The following is a 19,163-nucleotide window of genomic DNA, read 5'->3' as shown; positions in this document are numbered from 1 at the left end:
TACTCCATTGCCTAGGAAAAATAAAGGGAAACCGAAATGTGACCCACAACCGCCCAAACATAAAGGAGTAGAGACTCACCTCCATCCCTAGGACATTATAAGAACAATAAAAAGAGCGATTATGGGACTTTAAATGAGGTGTATGTCTCTACAAATATGGAATGTCAACTTATTGGTAGTAACCAATCCCCAAAGGGTAGTCCCTGTCATGAACAAAATAATATTTCTTGTGTACAATATAGGCACGATATAAACATATTCGATGCACAATAGTCACATATTTAATGTTTATACATAAAAGGACATGATTGGTACAAACAACAATAATGAAGAATTAATGTGCAAATTTGATAATAATAAATATTTATAAACAACATAGTAAAATAATTCATAGTATTCAAGCACGCTGTAAACCTGGCACCCTTGAGTATGGACTCAACGCGTTTCATGGCGTTTAAAGCCAATCGTCAGGAGTAGGATGCTAAAAAATAAGTAAAAAATGGAAAGTAAATAAATAAATTAAATAAATTTGCCTACGTCAGAGATCTATATAGTAGGTTAGGCTCACTAGTTAGAAAGAAGATGTAATGATGGTATTAACCTGTAGCGTATCCAATGGGTATATACCCATTGCTACTGTGTTAGGATGAACACTCCATTGCCTGTTTCCCTTGAACTACCAGACAGTATTGATTGGATAAAGACTGTGTTTTAAAGCCATGGCTTGACTACCTAGCTGTAACACAACTAGACTTTTTAAACGTCATCTTGGGCAGAAATTATCAATCAGTATATTGAAATCATTGAAGCCATCATCAGCTGTCTGCTGCATATTTGATGCATTATGGTTGCATTTTCTGTCACAGGACATTACTTTTCATACCCTACATAAAGTGATTTTGTCAACCAGCTGCTGCACCCCTATTTACCACGTCATTCTGATTACTATTTAGAGGGGCATTTTTCAATGATCAAGAGTCTGTTTTTAGGGACAATTAATGTTCTTGGTCAAAACGCAACGACAATCACCTGAGAGTGTAATGTTTGGCAACTCAAGGACACTCTCCTTTTGTGATTAAATCAGCATTAGTCTCTAACCACAAGTCAGCAAGTGAGATCAATTTTGTAATCTTTATACTGAATTTTTAATTTTTGTTTCAAGGGAAAAAAAAAAAAATCCTATCCCTTCCCCCGGGGGCCATTCACAGGGAATCTGTAATATATTTTTCCTTAATGGAATATGGTATTAACCATTTTAATATGCCCTTTGCAACGATGTGATTTCTTCGCTTGGCAGTTTCCCTATGTAAATAAGCTGGTGTCTGGATTTTCTGTGTTTTTGGTGGGTTTTTTGGCTGTTTGTGTGTATTTTTGTGTATATGTGTTTTTCTTGCCTTTTTGTGTGTCTCCAAGCATCATTTTCTTTTTGGGTGATCTCTCCTATTGGAGGGAACCTTGAAAAGTGTGATGTATGAGGTTGTGTGTGTTTTTATACCAGTTGCACTTTAAATCCATGTAGCTTGTGCCCATACTGACATTAATAAATTTTGTCATTTTATCAGAACCAAATTCTGACCTAGACTTTCTGTTGCGGAAGTAGCCACCTTTTGAATCCTGGTAGAAATACTTGGATTCCTTTTTGTATGCCTAGTTTCTTTAGCTACAGCAACAGTACCACATTTAGGTATAAAATATCAAGGTGTTTACAATTTAATAACCACTGTTGGTTTTTGGTTCAGCGGGATTCGTTTTTTCTTTTTCTTTTTTTGTTGTTAAGGAAATAATGTACAGAGAGTACATAACCATCATATGGGCATACAAAAAAAAAAAAAAGGCCAGCATGTGAAATCTACATTGATGAACATGAAGTTCAAATGTATAAGCATAAGATCAAAGTTGTAGTGTCACAACAATAAGAAACACACCATGGGTCAAATATTCAAGGAGAGTTGGAAAAGGATAGCAAACTTAAAGGAACAAGAGAGATGGCTATCTAAGAGTCTGGGGTAGCAAGTTCAAATTCTGAACACATTCCATGTTTAAGCAAATCACGATAATGAGCCTTCTACTACAGTGGTAAGATGTTCCATTCTACGGATATCAGCTATGGTGGACAATAATTGTGAGTATGTAGGGGGAGTAGAAGATAACCAATAAGATGGTATAACCCACTTAGCAACTAAAAAAATCAATCTCTTAGAATGCTTGGAAATACCTAGAAAAGGCAACCCTAGTACTTATTGAACAGGATCTAATAAGATCCCTAATAAGCAATTTTACCTCTCACTTCCTTGGTGACATTATGTGTTGAATTCTGCAGAAAGGCATATAGTTTCATGTCCAGGACCTCTTTGGTTAATGTTTAATAGGTGGTGGTGGAGATGCAGCTGTAAATACACCCCCATGCAAATAGAGAAACACATATGTGAGAGTACCCGGAGCTGCACATTCCAAAAAGAGTTCCAAAAAATAGAAGGTTTCCCCAGGGTTTTTTTTAGCAGCAAAACATTAATATTAATAGGGTAGATCAAAAATGGAAGGTATGTTCAAATGTGCAATAGATTTATTAAAAAATACAGACTCTGGTTCAACATATTACATTACTTATGGCAAAGATGCCCCCAGGAGAACATAGTTTGACAATTGCATATACAACATTAATAACATTCTTATCCACATGAATACTCCAATGCATTTTGACCCATTCCGGTCTTCTTCAGGGGGATTTAGATTCTAGGGAAATGTATCAAAAAAGTATAATTGAATTTAAAACTTCAGTCAGTATACAGAACATCATTGTACCATTTCAAATTGTGCAGAAAAATGTCTCCCCATATATATGGAGGTGTATTTACCATTACGTGGATGATATGATGAAGTTGCATCGCACAAACCAGATTTGTTAAAAGCATTCGAATTCAAAGATCCCAATGACCACGCATATTCCCTCCGCGCTCTCCAGGTGGACCCACAGTCCATTGGACTTGCAAGGGGCCACACACTTGGTCCTGGAAGGGAGGACAGGGGGCAAGGCACCTGCAATTAGGTATCAGGAAAAAAAAAAAAACCTTAGTATTAAGGTATTTTATGAGTATCTAGTACATATGCGACTACCGACTGGCCCGTACTGAAACAAATATTTAATTCATATTTAATTCATATTGGTTGGACCTAATGGTTTTATTATATTATTTAACTATTGTTTAGATTGGTTTATAATTTGGTTAATTTTAATTATTAAAAGTAAGATAAATTAGATAGAAATACAATGAGATGGATTAATTGAAATACAATAGATGGGGTATTAATGCCCCATTAAGTAAGAGTGTAGAAGTGAGTGTGCTGGGTGTGTAACGTGTGATGATAAGAAGGGTGTGGAAATAAAAACCTTCTATTTTTTTAAATACACCTCCATTGGCCATAAGAGGGTCCATGGGCTCCAGCGAGTCATCCTTCATACTCAAGGCCGGGGATGCAGGCCTAAACAGGAACTGATCCAGGGTCGGGAGAGAGGAGATAAGTGCTCTTGGTGCCTGATCTTCCCCATGAAGTGCACAATGTCATCTGGGGTAAGAGCGACTGGGGTGGTAGAAGCTACAAAATGTGGAGCAGGAATCCCTGAAGGCAGATGTGGACCAGAGCCAATGGATAAAAACTTGCCTGAATCCATGGATGTTTAACATGCTGGGTCCTGAGTCTTCCTACATGATTTTGGCACCCCTTGATGCTGGCTGCAGACATAGACAATTCCTATTGGCTGTCCATCAGCTGGGTTCTCACAGGGCCTAAAGATCAGTGGAAATGTGAGGACACCACAAAGAGGTACAGCAACAAGACTAATCAGGAGCAGACTGCAGCAGTGAATCACCACAGGTTCAGGTAAGTAAAAAAATGCTTTGGAGAGATTTTTTTATCAGGCATTATACCTGGGGAAGAAAGCTAACATGTTTCCAAAGCTTGCATCTATAAAATGAAGAAATATAGAATTGAACGCCAACCAGTATTTTTGCAATTGTACTTGTGTAAAGTACAAGTACAGCAGTGCTGGATGCCATGATTAAGGCCACAGATGATGCTGAAATATTTTTACCATCAGAACGACAACACAATAATCTGTTATAGCCTGGTGGAAATACATCACAAATTAAGTCCACCTGTGTGTAATTTAATCTTAGTATAAATATATTAGTATAAATTAGTATAAATATAGCTATTCTATGAAGGCCTCAGAGGTTTGTTAGAGAACCTTAGTGAACAAACAGCATCATGAAGGCCAAGGAACACACCAGACAGGTCAAAATAAAGTTGTGGAGAAGTTTAAAACAGGGTTAGGTTATAAAAAAATATCCCAAGCTTTGAAAATCTCAAGGAGCACTGTTTGATCCATCATCCGAAAATGGAAAGAGTATGGTACAACTGCAAACCCACAAGGACATGTCCGTCCACCTAAACTGACAGGCATTAATCAGAGAAGTAGCAAAGAGGCCCATGGTAACTCTGGAGGAGCTGCAAAGATCCACAGCTCAGGTGGGAGAATATGTCAACAGGACAACTATTAGTTGTGCACTCCAAAAATCTGGCCTTTATGGAAAAATGGCAAGAAGAAAGCCATTGTTGAAAGAAAGCCATAAGAAGTCCCATTTGCAGTTTGCGAGAAGCCATGTGGGTGACACAGCAAATGTGTGGAAGAAGGTGCTCTGGTCAGATGAGACCAAACTTTAACTTTTTAGCCTAAAAGCAAAAATGTTATGTGTGGTGGAAAACTAACACTGCACATCACCTTGAATACACCATCCCCCCCATGAAACATGGTGAAGGCAGCATCATGTTGTGGGGATGCTTTCCTTCAGCGGGGACAGGGAAGCTAGTCAGAGTTGATGGGAAGATGGATGGAGCCAAATACAGGGCAATCTTAGAAGAAAACCTGTTTGAGTCTGCAAAAGACTTGAGACCGGGGCGGAGGTTTACCTTCCAGCAGGACAACAACCCTAAACATATAGCCAGAGCTACAATAGGATGGTTTCGATCAAAGCATATTTATGTGTTAGAATGGTCCAGTCAAAGTCTAGACCTAAATCCAATCCGAAATCTGTGGCAAGACTTGGAAATTATTATAGCTTGAGCTATATTGCAAAGAAGAATGGGCAAAAATGTCACTCTCTACATGTGCAAAACTGGTAGAGACATATCCAAAAAGACTTGCAGCTGTAATTGCAGTGAAAGTTGGTAGATCTGGGGAGATCTGGCAACCCTGATCTAGGATCAACAAATCACTATGTCTTTTTTTTCCTCAGACCATAGACCTAAACAACATCTGTAAAAATGTAATACTATCATTGGTGATGGAAATTACATACAGATTTGCATCACAGCTAGAAAGCCTGTTTGAACAAGTTGTAATTTCTGAGGAACTGAACAGGCATTTAGCAGAAAAAGTGTCTTTTTTGGCAACTGACAATAGATATAGCATATAGGTTTGCACCACAGCTAAAAAGCCTGATTGAACAGGCCACAATATCTGAGACATTGAACAGGCTTTTTAGCATCCTTTAAAAAAATATATATAGTTTTGGGATACTGATAAAGAAATTGTCTTACAGGTTTGCAACAGAGCTAAAAAGAAGCCCCGCTACCCAAAGCTTTTCCTCATGCCATACTTACACAGGTACTCACCGATAACCCCCCGCTGCACGTGCATCAACAGATAATTCAATAATTTTACCCCTTTACAAAACACTAATATGGCCTCATCTTAAATATGCAGTTCATGATTGGTCACTCCTCCTCAGGAAAGATGTTTAATTAGAAAGCGTTCAGCAAAGAGTAACAAAATGAATAAGGGGGTAAAGGACTACATCTATGAGGATTGATTACACTTATTCATTCTGGAGAAGTGGCGCTTAAGGGGGCATATGAATACATTGCACAGATATGTCAAAGGTGACATCAGTAGCTGTGATAAACTGTTTAATTGAAGGTTCCTGAAGAGGATATGATGTGACGATTTGCGGTTGGAAGAAAGGAGATTTAACATTAGATTGAGGAAATGGTTCTTTAATGTTAAAGCAGTTAAAATGTGGAACTCTCTCCTCCAGGAACTGGTACTAGCTGAAAATGTTGGCAACTTCAAAAAACTTTTACAAGTTTTCCTTAGTAAGCAGAGTATACAGGGCTATAGAAAATGTTAGAGAATAAAAATCACACACAAGCATACACACACACACATAGGTTGAACTGGATGGGCCTTTGTCTTTTTTCAACCTTATAAACTATGCAACTTTACATATCTGTGATCATGAGTAAGCAGGAATTTGCTTTTCACATAATTGGATAATAAAGTAGATAATCACACAAATATATGAACTCCATTAGTAAATAAGCCCAAAGGCCATTCTAAAACTTTGTAGACTTTCAGAAAGACAGAGCACACCCATGCAAGGGCATGTTTACCTGCACAGGTGTTCTGTGCAGCCCTGTGCAGGCAGTCCCATGCGTGTCAATTGGGACGCAATGGTGTTGATTTACTAACGACAAATATACTTGCTCCAGAACCTAACAAATGCGGTATAACATAATTTTCCAAAAAGTACTCAATCACATGAAAGGAAAACAAAAAACAGCATCTTTACTTGTACATGATTGGGTGATAAAAATCAGTAGAGCTTCTCCTCAGATCTAGAGCAAATGCACTTGAAGTGCACTGCACAGTATATTTGCCTTTACTAAATCAACCTTAATGGCTGTATGAAGACAGTATCCTTTTGGGGCTGTGCACTTGCACCTGCACAAATGTCAAATTGGGAGGAACAGCTGTGTCTGTGTAGCCATTTTGTCTCAATTGACTGACAAGAGTGGGACAGCCTACACAGAACACCCGTGCATCCCTGTGTCGGCAAACTCTGCCCTCACATTGGAGTATGCTGTAGCACACCCATGTGAACAAATACCCGTAGCCCACGCTCTCACATTGGGCCAACTGGCATGCGATTCAACATGTCAAATCGCATGCCAAATCAGAGCCTATTGCCGACTTTGATTCCCAAAAGTAGTTTCTGCACTACTTTTGGTGACTTTGGGGGTGATTTCAATAGACATCTGTGCATGAACCCGCACAGATGTCTGTCAAATCGCCCCCCGAAGTCAGACTGAAATTCCAGTTTGAAATTGTGCGAGATCAGCTGAACTCGTGTGACTTCAAACCCACATTCAGTGTGAACATAGGCTAAAGGCTCATTCACAGTTACTCTGAGTAAACCACTTGCTGACTGCTCTGTAACACTTTTATTGCTACAGGGGGCAGCTGAGGGCAGAATCTGTATATATACGTGATTTTGCATTTCCGCTGGCAAGGGCACACGTGTGCCACCAGCCAGCTACTACTGCTATGCTAATTCACAGCAGAAGCTGATCAGCGAGTCCTGGGGATTGTTAGTAAAACACAGAGAACTGAGATAACATTATGTAAACAAGGCATACTGTATCTCAGTTCTGACGGGGGGGGGTGATCCTGTTTTAGAATTGGTCTCTTGCCCTGCTGAATGCAGCACACTGTGTACACAAAAACACTGGCTAGGTACACATTTAAACCCTTTGATCGCCCTAGATGTTTTACCCCTTCCCAGCCAGTGTCATTAGTACAGTGACAGTGCATAATTTTAGCACTGGTCAAAACTGTCAATTAGTGTCCGATTGTCCACCACAATATTGCAGTCCCACTATAAGTCGCTTATCACTGCCATTACAAGTATAAAAAAATAAAAATTATATAAATATAGCCCTTAGTTTGTAGATGCTCTAACGTTCATGTAAACCAATGGATTTATTATTGTGATTTTTTTACCAAAAGCTTGTAGCAGAACACATGTTGGTCTAAAGAAATTTGATTACTTAGGTAGGCTGTGCAGAGAGACCAATGATTTCTAACAGAAATCCTGTCTACACATGACACCAACTATGTAGTGGAATAATGTCCTTACAGCGTATCTGCAGGCTTCATTGCACTGTTTTGATTTGGCAACTATGTGGCAAATGAGGTTTAATGTTGCTATATGTAATGTTTTGCACTTAGGAGCTAAAAACATGCATGCATCATATATACCAGGAGGAGTGCAACTGGGGAGACAATGGTGGAGAAGGATCTGAGTGTTCTGGTGGATCATAGCATAATAGCATGCAATGCCAAGCTGCAATTTCTAAAGCAAGCAAAATACGTTTGTGCATTAGAAGAAGTATAGACTCCAAAGAGACACAATTTTGCTCTTGTACAAAACATTAGTAGGACCTCATCTGGAATATGCAGTTGAGCTGTAGGAAGTGCAAACTGATAAGAGGCCATGAGGAGCTCTGTTACGGGTTAAACAAAATTGAAATTAAGTTATTCTCTCTTGAGAAAAGGTTATAAAAGGGGGATATGATCACCATATATAAATGCATAAGCGGTTAATGTAGTTGAGATGGTGTTATTCACTTTAAAGTCATTACAAAGCACATGGGGAGACTCTTTACATCTGGAGGAAAAGAGGTTTAACCTTCATATATGGAAAGGTTTATTCACAATAATGCCCCGTACACACGGTCGGACTTTGTTCGGACATTCCGACAACAAAATCCTAGGATTTTTTCCGACGGGTGTTGGCTCAAACTTGTCTTGCATACACACTGTCACACAAAGTTGTCGGAAAATCCGATCATTCTGAACGCGGTAACATAAAACACGTACATTGGGACTATAAACGGGGCAGTGGCCAATAGCTTTCATCTCTTTATTTATTCTGAGCATGCGTGGCACTTTGCCCGTCGGATTTGTGTACACACGATCGGAATTTCCGACAACGGATTTTGTTGTCGGAAAATTTTATATCCTGCTCTCAAACTTTGTGTGTCGGAAAATCCGATGGAAAATGTGTGATGGAGCCTACACATGGTCGGAATTTCCGACAACAAGGTCCTATCACACATTTTCCGTCGGAAAATCCGACCGTGTGTACGGGGCATAAGAGCTATTTCTGGCCAGCTCAGTAGATTGCTTTTAAAAGGGACTGGATGCATTTGTAAACATACAAAATATAACTGGATATTAATATTTATAGGTAATAACAACAGACAGTGTTGATTCAAGGAATATCTGACCGCCTTCTGGGGGATCAGGTAAAAATGTATTTTTCCTCTGCTGGAGCATTTTGGATCATGCTTCATAAGAATTTCTTTGCTTTCCTTTTGATCATCTGTGAGTAGAGTATTCTGTATATGTATTTTTTTATTTATTTATTCTTTTTTAAACTAGAAGGACTGGTCATTAATGGGGCCCTGCATCTAATGTGCATAGCACATTGCTTAGTATTTATCTCTGTTCTGGGGGTGCACATTTCAGTTTTTCCTCTGTTTCCATCCTGGTAGCTCACATTTGTTCTTGGTCTTCCTAAAAACTGACCCTTACTTCAGAGGTGTAACTAGAACTGTCAGGGCCCCAGTGCAAAAAACCATGAAGGCCCCCCTCTATTGGTCCCAGGGCCCTTCCCATCGGTCCTGGAGACCTTTCCTTGGGTCCTGGGTCAACTCCCTCCGAGCCTAAAGTCGTTCCCACTAATCTTGGGGCCCTTTTTTTTATGGTCCTGCAGCAGGAGCCTTTCACGGGAGCCTTTCACATTTCTGCAGCGGGCCCCCTTCATGCCATCTTGGGGCCCCCTCATGGTGGCAGAATGCCAGAGCCCAGTAGCAAGTGTGACCTTTGCGACCCTGGTAGTTCCGCCACTGCCTTACTTGTATCCAACTATGATCTTGTTTAACACCCCTCAATCATCAGTGGTTCTGGTGCAGATCAGGTACCTCCTTTTTTAAAGCCAGTTATCCTGCTGGTAGCCAGAAAATTTCTCTGGTAACCATGCTCTATTTGCACAAATCCTGTATCCAGGTGAGAGATCCTTTTGAGATCAGTGACAAAAGCAAACCAAAATTAAATCTATTTTAACATGCATTCCATGTCAAATCACTATGGGAGAGATTTACTAAACCTGGTGCACAGTGATTCTAGCGCAGCTGTGGATAATAACCAATCAGCTTCTAGGTTTATTGCCAAAGCGTAATTGAACAAGCTGAAGTTAAAAGCTGATTGGTTACTATGCTGAACCAGATTCTGTGCGTAACAGTTTTAATAGATCTCCCCCTATATATACATTTTTCACATATTCTCAAAAGGAACTATCCTACTGTTCCTGAATTTTACCAACCCCCATTACCCTCATACCGCCGAGGGAGAACTATTTATGATAGATTAGTCAGATCAGATCAATATAGCACACCTACCCCTAGTGTTACATTTTTAGGTCCACCCAACAAAGGTTAATTTCCTTGTCTATGTTGTATACAGTGTATGAGTATGTAGAGAAAGGGGGGAGGGGACACCCTAAATTCATCCAACTTAGGTTCAAGGAAGAGGGGAAAAGAATATGGGAGGGGAAAAGAATTTTTTCCACCAGCTGAGATAGCTTATTAAGTTAATGTGCCCCTAATGTTGCCCATATCATTTGTTGATGAATTCAACAGTATGTAATTAACAAACAATCAGAATGGTCGTTCAATGGACCATAAGGCATTTATAAGGAGAAAAGGAGAGGGGGCGGGAGGAAGCCCCCTAAAAAAGAAGGTCCGCTCAAGAACAACTATTGTGAACCTAAATAACTTTATTGTGTCATAATACTTGATAGAACAAATATCCACTACCATGTGTATTTAAAAATAGGGCAGAAGTCCTATTGTGTGCTGGTGGCCACCACAGACATTACACATACATCACAATTTCATGCGCTCACACTCATCTAAATAATGTCACTAAAGACCCGGGTCTGTGCAATTTCCATAGAGTTCCAAAGCTAGAGTAGCTGTATGAATAATAGACCTTCGGTCCTTCTTAAATAAAGTGCAAGTGCTAATGATAGGTGAGGGTCCCTTCAGATGTAAACCGATGGTCAATTAGACATATATATGTCAAACCGACAACGTGGAAAGCAAGGGAGTCCTGGTTGGATTAGTAAAAGAATGGCAACTCCGAAAGGGCAAGTTCACATTTTATGCATAGAAGATGGACGGAGAATGGCCATAGAAAGAGTACCTCCACTGTGTAAGGGTACAATTTAGCTCACCGTCTGACGTCTTCAATGAAGGGGTGATAGAGCCCAGGAGTATTGCCGATGGCCGCACTGGTGTGGGTTGAGGACACGTTCATGCGGCGTGTTGGTCTGTTGTGGTCATGAACTATTGCTTCCGGATCTCCTCCAGCGAGATGTAAGGTAAGTCGCAGGGTTCAGACGTTTTGGCGTTTCATACCTAGTTGGTCAGGTAATTGGAGGAGACGCTCAATGTCAGTATCCACCGCAAGGACTCAACCTAACGTCCGAGATCCAATCGGGACGATCGGGATGTTCACATCCAGTCAAGGGGGTGTCCTCATTGATGTGTGAGGGTCTGTGTGCCACCTGCACACGGGTTAGATGCTAGGCGCTTACGCGTTTCGCTTGTTTCCAAGCTTCTTCAGAGCTAGTGTGGTCCCAGTAGCAGGATGTTTAAATAGCCATACGGCTAGTATTCAATTTCCTGTCATTATGATCAGCACCTGGATACCATAGCCTAACCACGATTGCATTCACCAATATGTGCCAATCACACTCATGCATACTTCTATGTTACGAATTCAGACAAACCATTGATGGTAGTGGATACATAGAGATTCGATCTGATCGGCTTGTGTATGTGGTCAAATTCAAATATTCCACTTCCCACCATTATAGAGAGTGGTAGGAGGGACTTGTCAGACAATTGCTGTTAATGCGTGAGGCCATAATCAGAGAGTGCTACGTTGTCAATCTGATCGGTGCATGTATGGCCATATGATGGACACAGAATAAGATAATATAAAAATATAATCTCAAGATAGGAGGGGACAGTCTGTCATTTCAGTTAGATTACATCTCACACGATATATACTATCATCCAAACGAAGGATGAAAAAATCGTTGCAATTGAGCAAGCTGATCAATTAGTATATGGCCAAATGATGGACACAAAAGGAATGAAACAATTGAAATGAGGAAGGAAACCGGCTGTCATTTCAATTAAATTGAATTACAACTCACATCTTGTGTATTGTCATCCATGCATGGGACACAAACATTATTACCAATGAAGTTGCAGATAAAATCGCATATGATAGCTGCATATAGAATAATTTCAGGCGGTCTGGATATACAGTTACATTTATGTATTCCGATATCAGTGTCTCTGCATGGGATGACAGGGTGGTATGTTATACAAATTATTGTTGAGATATAAAGCCCCTACAAGAGAGCGCTGCGAATTCAGTCTGATCGGTTAGTATATGGCCAGATGGTTGGCACGGACTAAAGTAAGAAGAGCACACAGACTGCCATTTCACATAGATTACATCTCACACATTAGATATTGTCATCCATGTGAGGGGCAAGGATATTATTGTTAGGTAAATTGCATACAGTCTATTTTCATAGAAAGTACCGATCACAATCAGGAGAAGATGTGGGTCCTCAGTCGAGGTTTATTAGGCTCCGGAAAAAATGCAATTAGTTTGTTTACTATTAGATCACTGTTCCAAAAAAGGAGATAAATTGAATTCATTGTTTAATCCGGAAGGTTGCATACTATTTAAATAGAAGATCCACATCTTCTCCTTCTGGTATAGGATCCTATCGAAGTCTCCACGTCTATGGGGTAAGTTAAGTCTGTATATGCCCTTAACCTTAAGGCCATCTGGTTTACCTTCGTGTTTCTCAAGGAAGTGCAGGGATAGAGGCCGGTCGTCATCCTTGTTGAGGATACTTTGGATGTGTTCGCCAGTTCTGATTTTTAGTTCTCTTTTGGTCTTACCAACATAGATAAGACCACACGGGCAGGTCAACATATAGACTACCCGTGTGGTTGTACAGTTAATAAAACTGTTGATTTTAAACTGTCTTTTATTATCAGAACTGGCAAACACATCCGTCCTATCCACATACCTACATACGTGGCATCTGCCACAGCAGTACATACCCTTCAGTGGTGGGAGATCAGTAAGCCAATTGCGTTTTTTGGGGCGATTATACTCTGAATGTACCAGACGGTCCCTCAAATTTGTTGCTCTACGAGCAGTGAGCAAAGGTTTTTTGCTGACAAGATTTCCCAAAATGGGGGCCTCAGCCAGGATATGCCAGTGACGGCCCAGAATTTCTTTAATTTGGTCCCACTGGGTACCAAATTTGGTAATAGTTCTTAGGGGGGGATGACTTGAGGTTTTTCCCTTTTCTTTGGTATGGTTCATCAATAGGGACGATCTATTTGTTTGCAGTGCTCTTTTTTTGGCACGTCTGATACATGCATGCGAATAACCCCTATCACGAAACCTCCCATATAGGTCATACATTTCCCTGTGGAAATCCCCTTCCTCCGTGCAGTTCCTTCTTGCACGGAGGAACTGTCCTACGGGAATACCCCGTTTGAGGGATGTGGGATGGTGGCTGGATGCCAACAGCAAAGAATTTGCCGCTGTGTCTTTTCGGAAGGTTTTTGTGTGCAGCTTATCATCCTTTACAAATACCGTGAGGTCCAGAAATGACAGTTTGTTGGTATCATACGTATAAGTTAATTTGATGTTACGATCATTGTCATTAAGTTCCTCGATAAATTGTGTCAATTCAGATGGTAGGCCATCCCAAATCATGATCACGTCATCGATGTACCTCAGCCACAGACGACAGTGGCTGAGGTACATCGGCGAGGGGTACACGCATTCGGATTCCCAGAGGCCAAGGTGCAGGCATGCATATGATGGGGCCCATGGGGCACCCATCGACGTGCCTCTAATTTGTTTGTAATATATTCCAAGGAATTGGAAACAGTTGTTTTCTAACATAAATTGCAACAAATCAATAATGAATTCATTTTGCCCTGCTAGTAATGGGAATTTGTTGTCTAAGAAGAATTGTGTCGCTGCTAACCCCCATCTGTGCAGAATCGATGTATATAGCGACTCTACATCGATTCCAACAAGTAGCATGCCTTTGGGTAGTGATATATCTTCCAAATGCCCCAGAACATCCCGTGTATCCTGAACATATGATGGTAGTTCATGTACAAGTTCTTTAATCAATGAGTCCACATACTTCCCGACTCTTTCAAGGGGACCCTTCACAGCCGATACTATCGGTCTTCCCGGGGGGGTCGGTGATGGATTTATGTAGTTTGGGGATGGTATATAGGGTGGGGGTGTTGAAGTCACTAACACTAAGGTATTCACATTCTTTTTTAATTATTAGGCCTGCCTCATGGGCTAATTCAAGTTTAAAGTTTAGATCTGACACAATTTGAGGAAAGGGATTCTGATGTAACCTTAGGTACGTGGATCCATCACGAAGGAGACGCATGGTTTGTTCCTCATACAGAGTATGGGACATAAGGACCGTGTTGCCTCCCTTGTCACTTGCTTTGATGACAATATCCTTAGCGTTCTCTAGTTCCCGTAGGGCCCTCCTCTCTTCTCGACTGAGATTATCATGTCCTTTATACGCCCAGTTGACCCCCGCAAGGTCCCTTTTTACCTGTTCCAAGAAGAACTGAATATGTCTATGCTTGGACAGGGGGGGCATTTTTTGGGATTTAATCGTCAATTGGGATGGACGGGGGCAGCTCGGTGACAACTGGGTAGCTTCCCCTTCTGAGTTCCATTCTTGATTTTCATCAAGGAGGGCAATCAAGGCCTCAAGGGAGTCCCGCTCTTGTTTATCTAACTGGTCCATATCTGTATCTTGGGTGTCCCTCTTTGCGTGCCAGTACCTAAAGATTAGTTTCCTCAAAAACAAATTGATGTCCTTGAAATCTTCAAACTCACTCATTGTTGTAGTGGGAGAAAAAGTTAGACCCTTTTGTAACAGGGAGATATGATGGTGGTTTAAGGGGAAATCTGATGATTTGTCTGTTGACAACCTTCAGATCTGGTTGTGGTTTTTTTGAAGGGTCACTAGGTGGACTTTGTTGGCTATCTAGAACTTGCGTGGCCCTGACCTGAGTTCCCTTTGATTTTCTCTTCCTTCTTTTCCTTTTCCCCGGTTTCCTCTGATGGTTTGAGCCTGGGTTTTGGTTATAGATGTAGTTGTTTGGGTGCCTGTCCTGGGGATGGCATCCCCTTCCGGACCTAAAAAAGCCACAGTTTTTTCAGGTTGTTCAGGGTCACTATCAGTAGATGTATATCTGGGTCTAGATGCGCCTGATCGATTTCTCCTACCCTTACGTGACCTACTTCTCCCTCGAGGTACTGTGGGGTCAAAAACATCTCCTTTCTCCCAATCTAAAAGATTCTGTTTGAATTTCTCTTGTTTAGTGGATTTGAGGATTTTTTGAGTTTTTTCAACCTCCTTTTTGAGCGAGTCATTGTACTTTTTAAAGTCCTGATCATTTTTATATGGCTCTAGCAGTTGTGCACTGGTATCAATCTCTTTTTTGATGTCATCTAATTGTGTTTGTTCCTCATTAATAATCATATGCAAAACTGCTAGTCCACGTTCAAGACAACTTTGTTTCCATATTTCCAAAAACCTGGGTGTATGTAAGTGGGCAGCAGGTACCACCTTTTCCCTTAGTCCTCTAGGTATGACTTTATGTTCAATATGGGACTTCAATGAGGAAATATCCCATTTCCTATTGAGATATTTTATTGTTAGATTTTTATGATTCTTGAATAATTTTCTTAGGGTCTCATCATTTTCAGATACGGCTGGAGATTCACTGGAAAACGCAGACTGTATTTCCAAGTCAATCTCATCTGCCAGTAAGTAGGCCATTGTTCCAGGGGGAGAGGGGGGGAGTGGGGAGGGGGGGGGGAAGGGGAGAGGGAAGGAAAAAGGGGAGGGGGGGGGAAGGGGGAAAGGGAAGGGGGAAGGGAGGAGGGAAGGGGGAAGGGAGGAGGGAAGGGGGGGGAGGGGGAAAGGGAAGAAGAGAGGTGGGAAATGGGAAGGGGGAACAGTAATATTGTCAGGGGTTAGAGAGCAGTGGTCTGACAAGCCGAATACTTAAAAAGTAATTGTGGGGTCTGATCCTGAAAATATGCACTTGAGTGTGGTGTTAAAAAGCATGGGGTGGGTAGTGTTACTATCTGACAGGGAGACTAAGGGTCCAGAAAGGAAGCCAAATCCTATGATTATACATATGTAGAGAAAGGGGGGAGGGGACACCCTAAATTCATCCAACTTAGGTTCAAGGAAGAGGGGAAAAGAATATGGGAGGGGAAAAGAATATGGGAGGGGAAAAGAATTTTTTCCACCAGCTGAGATAGCTTATTAAGTTAATGTGCCCCTAATGTTGCCCATATCATTTGTTGATGAATTCAACAGTATGTAATTAACAAACAATCAGAATGGTTGTTCAATGGACCATAAGGCATTTATAAGGAGAAAAGGAGAGGGGGCGGGAGGAAGCCCCCTAAAAAAGAAGGTCCGCTCAAGAATATTGTGAACCTAAATAACTTTATTGTGTCATAATACTTGATAGAACAAATATCCACTACCATGTGTATTTAAAAATAGGGCAGAAGTCCTATTGTGTGCTGGTGGCCACCACAGACATTACACATACATCACAATTTCATGCGCTCACACTCATCTAAATAATGTCACTAAAGACCCGGGTCTGTGCAATTTCCATAGAGTTCCAAAGCTAGAGTAGCTGTATGAATAATAGACCTTCGGTCCTTCTTAAATAAAGTGCAAGTGCTAATGATAGGTGAGGGTCCCTTCAGATGTAAACCGATGGTCAATTAGACATATATATGTCAAACCGACAACGTGGAAAGCAAGGGAGTCCTGGTTGGATTAGTAAAAGAATGGCAACTCCGAAAGGGCAAATTCACATTTTATGCATAGAAGATGGACGGAAAATGGCCATAGAAAGAGTACCTCCTATGTGTAAGGGTACAATTTAGCTCACCGTCTGACGTCTTCAATGAAGGGGTGATAGAGCCCAGGAGTATTGCCGATGGCCGCACTGGTGTGGGTTGAGGACACGTTCATGCGGCGTGTTGGTCTGTTGTGGTCATGAACTATTGCTTCCGGATCTCCTCCAGCGAGATGTAAGGTGAGTCGCAGGGTTCAGACGTTTTGGCGTTTCATACCTAGTTGGTCAGGTAATTGGAGGAGACGCTCAATGTCAGTATCCACCGCAAGGACTCAACCTAACGTCCGAGATCCAATCGGGAGGATCGGGATGTTCACATCCAGTCAAGGGGGTGTCCTCATTGATTTGTGAGGGTCTATGTGCCACCTGCACACAGGTTAGATCCTAGGCGCTTACGCGTTTCGCTTGTTTCCAAGCTTCTTCAGAGCTAGTGTGGTCCCAGTAGCAGGATGTTTAAATAGCCATACGGCTAGTATTCAATTCCCTGTCATTATGATCAGCACCTGGATACCATAGCCTAACCACGATTGCATTCACCAATATGTGCCAATCACACTCATGCATACTTCTATGTTACGAATTCAGACAAACCATTGATGGTAGTGGATACATAGAGATTCGATCTGATCGGCTTGTGTATGTGGTCAAATTCAAATATTCCACTTCCCACCATTATAGAGAGTGGTAGGAGGGACTTGTCAGACAATTGCTGTTAATGCGTGAGGCCATAATCAGAGAGTGCTACGTTGTCAATCTGATCGGTGCGTGTATGGCCATATGATGGACACAGAATAAGATAATATAAAAATATAATCTCAAGATAGGAGGGGACAGTCTGTCATTTCACTCTCTATAATGGTGGGAAGTGGAATATTTGAATTTGACCACATACACAAGCCGATCAGATCGAATCTCTATGTATCCACTACCATCAATGGTTTGTCTGAATTCGTAACATAGAAGTATGCATGAGTGTGATTGGCACATATTGGTGAATGCAATCGTGGTTAGGCTATGGTATCCAGGTGCTGATCATAATGACAGGAAATTGAATACTAGCCATATGGCTATTTAAACATCCTGCTACTGGGATCACACTAGCTCTGAAGAAGCTTGGAAACAAGCGAAACGCGTAAGCGCCTAGCATCTAACCCGTGTGCAGGTGGCACACAGACCCTCACACATCAATGAGGACACCCCCTTGACTGGATGTGAACATCCCGATCGTCCCGATTGGATCTCGGACGTTAGGTTGAGTCCTTGTGGTGGATACTGACATTGAGCGTCTCCTCCAATTACCTGACCAACTAGGTATGAAACGCCAAAACGTCTGAACCCTGCGACTCACCTTACATCTCGCTGGAGGAGATCCGGAAGCAATAGTTCATGACCACAACAGACCAACACGCCGCATGAACGTGTCCTCAACCCACACCAGTGCGGCCATCGGCAATACTCCTGGACTCTATCACCCCTTCATTGAAGACGTCAGACGGTGAGCTAAATTGTACCCTTACACATAGGAGGTACTCTTTCTATGGCCATTCTCCGTCCATCTTCTATGCATAAAATGTGAACTTGCCCTTTCGGAGTTGCCATTCTTTTACTAATCCAACCAGGACTTCCTTGCTTTCCACGTTGTCGGTTTGACATATATATGTCTAATTGACCATCGGTTTACATCTGAAGGGACCCTCACCTATCATTAGCACTTGCACTTTATTTAAGAAGGACCAAAGGTCTATTATTCATACAGCTACTCTAGCTTTGGAACTCTATGGAAATTGCACAGACCCGGGTCTTTAGTGACATTATTTAGATGAGTGTGAGCGCATGAAATTGTGATGTATGTGTAATGTCTGTGGTGGCCACCAGCACACAATAGGACTTCTGCCCTATTTTTAAATACACATGGTAGTGGATATTTGTTCTATCAAGTATTATGACACAATAAAGTTATTTAGGTTCATAATAGTTGTTCTTGAGCGGACCTTCTTTTTTAGGGGGCTTCCTCCCGCCCCCTCTCCTTTTCTCCTTATAAATGCCTTATGGTCCATTGAACAACCATTCTGATTGTTTGTTAATTACATACTGTTGAATTCATCAACAAATGATATGGGCAACATTAGGGGCACATTAACTTAATAAGCTATCTCAGCTGGTGGAAAAAATTCTTTTCCCCTCCCATATTCTTTTCCCCTCTTCCTTGAACC

Source organism: Aquarana catesbeiana, linkage group LG09 (assembly GCF_042186555.1).
Source record: "Aquarana catesbeiana isolate 2022-GZ linkage group LG09, ASM4218655v1, whole genome shotgun sequence".
NCBI classification, from domain to species: Eukaryota; Metazoa; Chordata; class Amphibia; order Anura; family Ranidae; genus Aquarana; species Aquarana catesbeiana.
This window is presented reverse-complemented; position numbering follows the sequence as displayed.